We start from the raw sequence: 10,013 nt of genomic DNA on the forward strand, positions 1-10,013 counted from the left end.
TATATTCCATTATTGTTATTATTAATAATATAATACTATATTTAGGCTAATTTTTTTTTATATAAAGTTGGCATCTGAGATACGCTGAGTTATGGAATATTGAAGGGATATACACTGTTGTGACAGCGTTCAATTTTTTGTTTTAGTGAAAAAAATCAGACCCGATTTCATTGCAGAGAGAGACACAAATCGGACGGTCCGATTTGTGTGGAGCAGAATTTTGTGGAAGAGGGTAACATTCCAAAAGTTATTGGAAGCATCGAAGCCAACGAAGCCCAACTACATGCGTGTCACATAGAGCCAGTACACAAATCAGACCCAGAATTTTCTGTACCATCTGTACTCGGTCCGTCCGATTACCGTATTTTCAATCAGACGGTTCGATTTGTTTTACACAATCTCCTGATAAAACACCAAATACTTCTATAACCCTGTTATATATTAACTCTCTCTCCAAATTAAAATTAAAAAGTTCCTATATTTATATGCCTAGAATTTTTGTTTTAACAATATATTTAGCATAACCATATTTATATAAATTTTTTTTAACAATATATTGTGTCTCATCAAACTCTTCTGGCAATAGTCACCAAAAAAAAAACTCTTCTCGCAAGTCAGGGGAAAGGGAAAACAATAGAAGTAGGAGAAGTAGAGTTTTAGCTGATCCCAAAACACGTGTCACAACCCGAGTTTCTCACGGTTTAAGTGTTGCCAGCATGTTTGTTCCTGCAAAAACTTATGCACATCATATACATATTTATCTCATTATTATCCCACTCACATATAAATTAAAACACCAATAATAAACTATTATAATAAATAATTTCTGGTAATACGTACGTGCTTGGTTATATATGTTTATCTGCAATTCAAACAAGAAGTGGATGTGTTTATTATGATGTATATGTTCTCTCTGCCAACCTTTTTTAATTTAAGCAAGTAACAAGTAACGATTGGTTTGAAATTAAACAAAGGTATTCAATATTTCAAAAAGATAAAAAGTTTTAGCTTTTTCCTTTGTGTTGAGAGTGAGACTACCAATAATGAGAAAAAACCAGAATAGACATATCCATTGTACGTGTACCATTGTATATCCCGTAAAAAATCTGCACGAAACAAATGTAAAATATTGAAGCAATATTAAAGTTGGATAATATCATAATACAAATAGAAGAGAAAACTGTACCGTATGGACTATGGACTATATATGGAGCAAATCCACTGTCTCATTTTTATTTTATTTTATTCTTAAAAAATACAACTATGCAAGGACTATATATGGACCAAATCCACTGTCTCATTTTTATTTTATTTTATTTTTAAAAAATACAACTATGCAATATCTCATTATTCCATGTTTGCCTACTCATCACACGCACCCTAGCGCTGAAACAATTTTTTTTAGGAATACCTAAACAAAGAGAAAAACATAAATAATAAAAAAAATTATATATAAAATAGATTTTTAAAAAATTTGTATCGGATGATATATACTTTAAAAAAATGTTTCAAAAATTAAGCAACATCACCAAAGAAGAACCTCGAAAACAAGCTATCATCTAAGGCAGTCCATTCACAGAAACTTATTGAGTTATATGTACCTTTTTTACTAGAAGGTTTGCTATTGAATTAACAAATCTTTAAAGTAATTTGACACAAAGATCCCAATCTCTTTGCTTTAATTAAAAAATTTTAGCAATAACATTCGTCTGCATGATCTTTTGGTTGCTTGTCTCCATCTGCTCACAGTAGCATGAGTCTCATAGAAGTTTGTCTCACAATGCACTTTTCTAAGGTCACTCCCAAACCATTACCAAACCTTGCCAAGTTGCAAAGAGATATGTTCTTAGCATACTGATCCTAGGTACACTGCTTGAGCAACCCGGCAACCAGCATCCCAAGTAGTCATCTCAGATGCAACAACTAAACTCGGTCTTCCAATCCTTAATCAAAACACTACCATCACAATTGAGTTTCTTATAATCTGAGTCAGGCAATGCTCAAGACTTCTGAACTCATAACTCCATAGAGTTTAAGGTTGAGGCAGAGGCTTTGGATAGATCATGTACCAAAAAACTAGAACTTAGCAAGCAATTGAAAAGGACATAAACACATAGGCCACTTTAAAACTATCCTATTTCTCTCCAACCAAATGCACCATACTATTGTCATAAAGAGAAAATATCCCCCTCTCTCAAGTCCATAATGAATCTAATCCTTCACTGCAGAAAATTGAAAAAAAAAACTTATTTGTAAAACCCAAAAGCTCCCATACTACTCAAGCACGAATATAATCTCACAAGCAATGAACTAGAGTTTCATCCTCTTGGACATAACATAGAAAAGTTGCATCAGCTACTAGATTCCAATGTGAGCAAAATTTGGAAGTGGGCAAAGCATCATTAAGGGACAACAAAAAAGTGGCTGACTCTTTTCGAAAATGTGAATATTTCATAACCAATTCCAACTGAAATGATCCATCTCTGATCATCCTCCTTTCAAGAAGTCAAGTATACCCTACCTGGTCTGAATAGACAAACGATGAGGAAAACATCTCGGGCTACATGCAAGAAATGTCAAAACCTTGAGCCAAAATTTTGGGATGATTATTTTTATCGCTTAGTGACAATTTAACCATCATTAAATTTTTTCGCAACGATTAAAAAAGCGTCACCAATTTGAGCATAACCGGTGGATTTAAAGACGATTTTGGACAACCATTAGTAAAATTGTCGCTAACTTATAACACATATCGAAGTGATTTTTTTAGCCATTAGTATTATGAAAATCCTCTTAAAATTGTATGACCTTTGAAGTAGTTACTTAACAATTTATCTCGGAAAAAGATGTTTTGAAGTCTTTGACTCTAAGTGTTTTGTCTCAAAACAGCTCTTAATAGGTTTTCAATCAATAATCCCGGACTAGTTGGCCTAACTTATTGGGTGATAAAGTACCCTTTGGATCGAGTCACCCAAGCCTCTTCTCGACACAATCACCACCACAAGCATATAACTAGGAATTCATTCATCTAGACATAGATGTTTAGAGCCTCTTTGGACTCTAAATGCTTTGTTTCAAGGCAACTCTTAATATCGGCTTTCAATCGATAATCTTGAGCCAGTTGACCCAAATTATTGGGTGATGAGGTATCCTTATTTACTTATCCAAGTCTCTCCTTGATATACAAGCATCACAGACACATAACTGAATTCTAGTCATTGGTACTTAGAGTCTTTTTGCTTTTAAATTTTTCGATCTTTCCATATTCTTTTTTTTTAATCACTCTTCAAGGAGTTGGACGTTTAGATTCTCATAATATTTCTCCAAAATCTTTGTTTTGGAATATTCTATCTCTTTTTTCCTCCAGATCCATTCATATACTTTGGGTCCATGAAATATAAACGTACTTTTAAGATCAACATGTTTATTTTGAACTTTTTTTTTCTTATTTAATTTTTTTCATTAAAAACACTCCCTTTACACCACCAGTAAAGTATTGGAGAACAAGTACAAATTTTAAGCACTAAAGAAAATAAAAAAATAAAAATAAAAAACATGATGCAAAAAACAAAGAAAGAAAAAAGAATGACAATAAAAGGAAAAAAAAAAGAAAACAACTAACCACCACAGAAGAAAAATCAGATTACCAAGTTCACTCTTCATCATTATTATTACAGTCCTCATTTTTTGTTTCTAGGCGTTCTGCGTGTGTTCTTCTATCATTCAAGCTCTTGTTTTTCTCTTAACGATCAACACCAAACTTAGAGATTTTTCAAGATCTTAAGCATAAATGTTTTGAGTTATATGAAGAGGCATGTGTACATACAAAAAAAGAGGTTGCATTGATGGATGATAAGCAAAATATTGAGAAGATGACATTTAATCATAATAGTGGTTGAATAGAAGAAATCATGCATGGAAAAAATTTTGAAAAACTAATTTTTTTTTAAGTTGAATTGACAACTCCATGAAGTAAACTATGAATGAAGATACTTGGAGATCAACGTAAACGAGAGAAAATGCTTCGAAGACACCAGGCTCCAGATGATCCTCTTACATGGGCACTGGAGTTCAAAACAAGGCGCTGGGTGCCACTTCCCTACCCCATGAAGGTGCTGGGATTCCAAGATGGCGCTAGGCGCTAGCTTCCCTGGGAGTAGAATACTTTATTGGCGTTGGACGCCAAAGCGTGTCGCTGGCCACCACTCCACTTGGGAGTTTGATTCTCTCACTTTTCTTCGTTGGCGCTGGGCGCCAAAGTGTGGCACTGGATGCCAAATCGGTAAATGACATGCCTTGCCATAGATCAATTGATAAGATAACATGCCAATTAGAGTTTTAAAAGCTGTCTGATAAGCCTAGAGAGCATTATCAATTTTTCTGACCAGTCCTTTCTAGAGGCATTGACCATCTTCTCCAAAATTTTTTTTAGCTCTTGGTTGGATACATCCACTTGTCCACTGGTTTGAGGATGACATGGAGTTACCACTTTGTGTCTCACCCCATATTTTTGAAAAAGAGCTTCGAGTTGTTTGTTACAGAAGTAGGTTCCTCCATCACTAATTAGTGTTCTTGAAACTCCAAATCCATTGAAGATTGTCTTCTTCAAAAAATCCAATCACAACCTTAGCATCATGAGCGAGTAATGTTATGGCTTCCATCTTAGATATGTAGTCAACAACTACTAGTATGTAAAGGTTTGAGCATGAAGAGGGAAAAAGTCCCATGAAATCAACTCCCATACATCAAATAATTCTACTTCAAGTATATAATTTTATGGCATCTCATGTCTCCAGGATAAATTTTTGGCTCTCTATCATCTATCACATTTTTCAACAAAGACTCAGGTGTCTTTAAAAAGAGTGGACCAATAAAGGCCGCTCTGAAGCACTGTAGCCGCCATCCTTTTTTCACTGAAGTGGCCACCATAACTTGAGCCGTGACAATGCCATAGCACACCTTGGATCTCTTATTCCGGAATGCACTTTTGAATGATGTTGTCTAAACATCTTTTGAAGAGACAAGATTCATCCCATATAAAGTAGTGGAAATCATGAATTAACTTCTTTGATTCCAATTAAATTTCTTAGGGATGATTCTCCCAGTCTTGTAGTTAGTCATATTAGCAAACTATGGCATAACTCTAATAGCTAGGAGTTGTTCATCTGGAAATTCATTTTTAAAGGGTACTTGTGGTGCTTGATGTTCTTCGGGATGAATCCTAGAGAGGCAGTCAGCCACAGGATTCTCTGTGTCTTTTTTATCTCGGATTTCAATATCAAATTCTTGAAGCAGTAGCACCCATCTTATCAATTTTGGTTTGACATCTTGTTTAGATAAAAGATACTTAAGAGCAGAGTGATCAATATAGACTTTTACTTTTGAACTAATTAAATATGATCTAAATTTATCAAAAGTAAATACTACAACTAGCAATTCTTTCTCAGTTGTAGTATAATTTTTTGCGCATTGTTCAAGACATGACTTGCATAATAAATCACATGTAACAACTTGTCTTTTCTTTGTCCTAGGACTGTGCCTACCGCATAGTCACTAGCATCATATATTAATTCAAATGGTGTAGACTAATCAGGTGGGACAATTATTGATGCACATACAAGCTTGGCTTTTAAAGTTTCAAAGGCATATAGGCATTCTCTATTGAAAACAAACGGGGCTTCTCTATTACAATTTTGAAAAATCTTTTATAAATCTCCTATAAAAGTCTGCATTCCCAAAAAACTTCGGATTTCCTTCATATTCACTAGTGGTGGTAGTTTTTCAATCACCTCCACCTTAACTTTATCAACCTCTATGCCTTTAATTGAGATCCGGTGTCTAAGAATAATTCCTTCCGTGACCATAAAATGACACTTTTCTAGTTTAAAATTAGGTTTGTTTCTTGGCACCTTTTCAGAACTAATGACAAGTGGTGCAAGCAAGTGTTAAATGTGTCACCAAATATAGAAAAATCTTCCATGAACACTTCTATAAATTTTTCTACCATATCAGAAAAAATGGAAAACATGCACATTTAAAAAGTGGCGGGTGCGTTGCACAACCTGAAAGACATTCTTTGATAGGCAAAAACTCCATAAGAGCATGTGAATACGGTATTTTCTTAATCAAGGGGTCAACCACAATTTGATTGTACCCTAAATATCCGACAAGAAAGAAATAGAATGTATGGCCAGCAAGCCTCTCCAACATTTGATCAATGAATAAGAGAGAAAAATGGTCCTTCCTTGTTACCATGTTGAGTCTCCGGTAGTGGATGCACATTTTCTGTTCGGTGACCATTCTTGTAGGAATGAATTCATTTTTTTCATTAGAGATTACCATGATCCCTCCTTTCTTTGGCACTACTTGTACCAGACTTACCCATGGGCTGTCAGAAATATGGTGTATGATTTTTGCATCCCACAACTTTATTACCTCTTTGTGAACGACATCTTTCATTGTTGGATTAAGCCTTCTTTGTACTTGCACCATAGATTTTGAATCTTCCTCTAGTAAAATTTTATGCATACACATGGTATCTAGGCCCTTTAAATTGTTGATTATCCACCCAATAGCAATCTTGTTCTTCTTCTTCTTTTTTATTTAATGAAGTATTTATAATTCTTCTTCTTCTTCTTTATTTAATGAAGTATTTATAATCGTCGGATAAGTCTCCTTATCTCCAAAGTTTGATCAATGATTCGATCAAGTCAGCCCTCACATATCTCCCTGACTCACTAAGATATGGATTCCTTACATTAATTGCCTCACATTCCTTCATAGGAATTGGAATTGTCTTACTTAGGAAGGAGTTTTTTCTTTGCTTCTCTGTGAATTACTTAGTAATCTCCTCCAATTGTACCTCTAAATATTTTATGGAGATTTCTTGGTTTTTAAAATTTGTTCTTGTCTCTTGCTTAAAATTTTGAATTTGTTGAACAAACTCAGTAGTGGATTGGGATAATTTTTTCACAACAAACTCAAGATGATTTTAGGGTTGTATTGAATGTACTTGTTGTTGGTATAAAACGTTGAAGTATTGTTATCCTTGATTTTTCTAACCAACATTAGGATAATTCTTTCGTCCAGAAAAATATGGATCATTTCCTGGACTTGGAGAAATATTTTGTGTAGTTGACTTGTTTAGTGATGGACTTAAATAGCTCACACCTTTTATTTTTGTGTGCTCCTCTGCATAAGTCACAGGTAGCATTTTGTAAAGCTTGTATTTGTTCCATTTGTATTGTAAGTGAGGAGTTTTGTTAAAATATGAGTTTATTAGTGTTAGGATTGCAAAATTAAAATGCACCGTGTGGTATAAAGAAGAAAAATTAAAAAAAAGAAAAGAAAAGAATGAGTAAACAGTAAAAAATAAATAAAATAAAATAAAACAAGATCTAATTTAATAATTTAACCAGATATATATTGTCAATTTCAATTGATCTCCGATAATAGTGCCAAAAATTTGATAAACCAAATCTGATATGCTCGAATATTGGTAAGCGCATTATCCGAAATAATTCAAAATGCATGATCCCAACATTAAACTTCATTACATATGGACAATATATTTCAACAATCAAAAAGAGATTAATAATTAACAATTAATAATTACTATTGTCTCGCCTACTTAATGCCTTGCAAATAAATAGAGAGGAAAAGAAAAGTATTAAAACAATTTGCTCAAAAAAAAATCTCTTTTATTGTTTATCCAAACCTCTAATTATTCCCTCTCTATTTGTTGCTATTTTTCTTCTTTTTTCTTTTCACAAACATCTTTTTCTTTTTCCTTTTCTGATCTGTTAGGAACTTATAATTTCTAATCTATTTTGTTGGTTAATACATACATACATATACACACACACACACACACATATATATATATATATATATATATATATATATATATATATATANNNCTCATCTAATGTTTTAAATATTAAATGTAATAATTCATTATTGCTATTAATTTGAACCAAATGTCTTAAATTAAATGAACAAATAAACTTGTCTAATATTTTTGTAGGAATTGCAACCTCAGATATATAAGAAATTATTCGACACAAGAATCCCCATTATATGTAGGAGTTTTGAAGATCTTACAAACTCAGAAATTATAGATCAAAATCCTATCCTACTTCTGAGATATAGTCTAATTAATGATGCTTTATAAGAGATATAGGACTTTTTTTAGCTTTCATGAAAATAAACTACATACATATCTACAATAAAGATCTAGAACATGAACTATGTTCTTTTATTTTCTATAAGTGCAGAACTTATGGGCTGAAGACGTAGAGAAGAGGCTTTGAGAGCAAATGCATTTATATCTTGATTTTCCTAAATCTTCATCATCTTGGAGAGCTTCCATACCTTTGCTTAAACAGTTTGGTGTCACAAAAAATTTATTGAAAACCCTTTCCAGTCGTTGCCTTATATTTCCTTAATAATGAATAAAGAACAATGTGCCTTTTACTTGTGTTAGCACTTTTTGTCATATTTTGAAGTTTCGTAGTGTATTTGTCACTGATGAGAGATGAAACTTCTCTAAACAGATTGGCTTGTTGAGCAAGCTCACATTTGAACGTTGGAGCCAAAACATGTCTTTTATATAAACACATTTTTGAGGTAAGCATTTTCACGTGTTTAACGATTTTGTATGTGGCCGTGTGCTATGTTACTTTTGAGATAGCTCGACAACTTCTAAGATGATTTGTTCACTCAGGTTTAGCTTTTGAGATTATAAATTCTAAATTCAAACTTTCTCAAGTTTAGAAGACATCTTTTTGTTTATATTACTTAGGAAAGAATATTTTTAGTACGGGGAATGCTAGGAGGACAATAACTTTGTTGAACAATATGAACAACTACTAATCAAATAAAAACACATTATACCTCCAAATTAATCTTCTAAATTTTAATTTTAAAATAACAATCCGTACATTAGTAAAATGAACATCCGATATATCTATTATTTACATTGTTTAATATTTTCATTGTTTACTTATACTTTTCTTTTTAGTATATTTCACACTTTGAGAAAACGTTAGATATATCTCAATGAAACTATTAAATTATATTTGAATAAGTATTTACGAGATATTGTTTTACAAAACTTTTTCAAAGTTAAGATTAACTCAGATCACAATTGATCTAGAAAATATTAGATACTATTCCCTCAAGCATCTTCAAGCTATACTTGACTCGAATCACTGCAAATATAAAAACGTTAGATATTCTTAAACAGGCCTTCTCATGCACCAATGCCACATAGACCAACCAAAAGGATCTAAGAATGACATTCTTGTTACAAGCTTCGCTAAAATTGATCACTATTGGATCAGACTATAAAGATAGTTGAAAGATGTGTATGAAATACCCTTTTCATATTGTATCTGAGATCCTCATTCCAAGAAATAAACAAATATAGGAACTAATCGTATTGTATTTGCTAATCTGATATGAGATAAAACAAAGTTTTAACCTAAATTACAGATAACTTGGAGCAACTCTTCTGAGGTATAAAAAATTTACATAAATGAAGAAAGATAAAGAACTTAAGATGAACATTTGAAGGCAAATAAGCAACAATTTGTTTCTATTGAAACTTCTTAGTTCTTTTTAGGGTCCTTTAACTTGTATTTGTAGTGGGAGCATGACAAAGAGACATTAGAAATCCTCTCTTTCTTCATGACAACTTGATTCCATAAAATTTGCAAGAAGTACAGGTTTCTTTTGCTTGGTACAGTGCTTTTAATAGTTTCGCTAAACTGTTCTGTACATGCAACAATAGAATGAAAAAAAAAACGTATTTCAAACATTCTAGCTTGATGAACAATCTCATATTTTGGAGCTAAAATATATGTCAGTTTAAAAGCTTTTCTAGAGTTTTGGAATGACGTGTATCTTAATTATGAGGTGCAGGAATCAACTTTCCATAAGTTTTGAGGTGGGTAGGCAACTTAAAGTCTCGTTATGAGGTATTCAAGCATTAATTATACCATTCTCAAGTT

This window comes from Arachis ipaensis, chromosome B05, assembly GCF_000816755.2.
Source record: "Arachis ipaensis cultivar K30076 chromosome B05, Araip1.1, whole genome shotgun sequence".
NCBI lineage: Eukaryota > Viridiplantae > Streptophyta > Magnoliopsida > Fabales > Fabaceae > Arachis > Arachis ipaensis.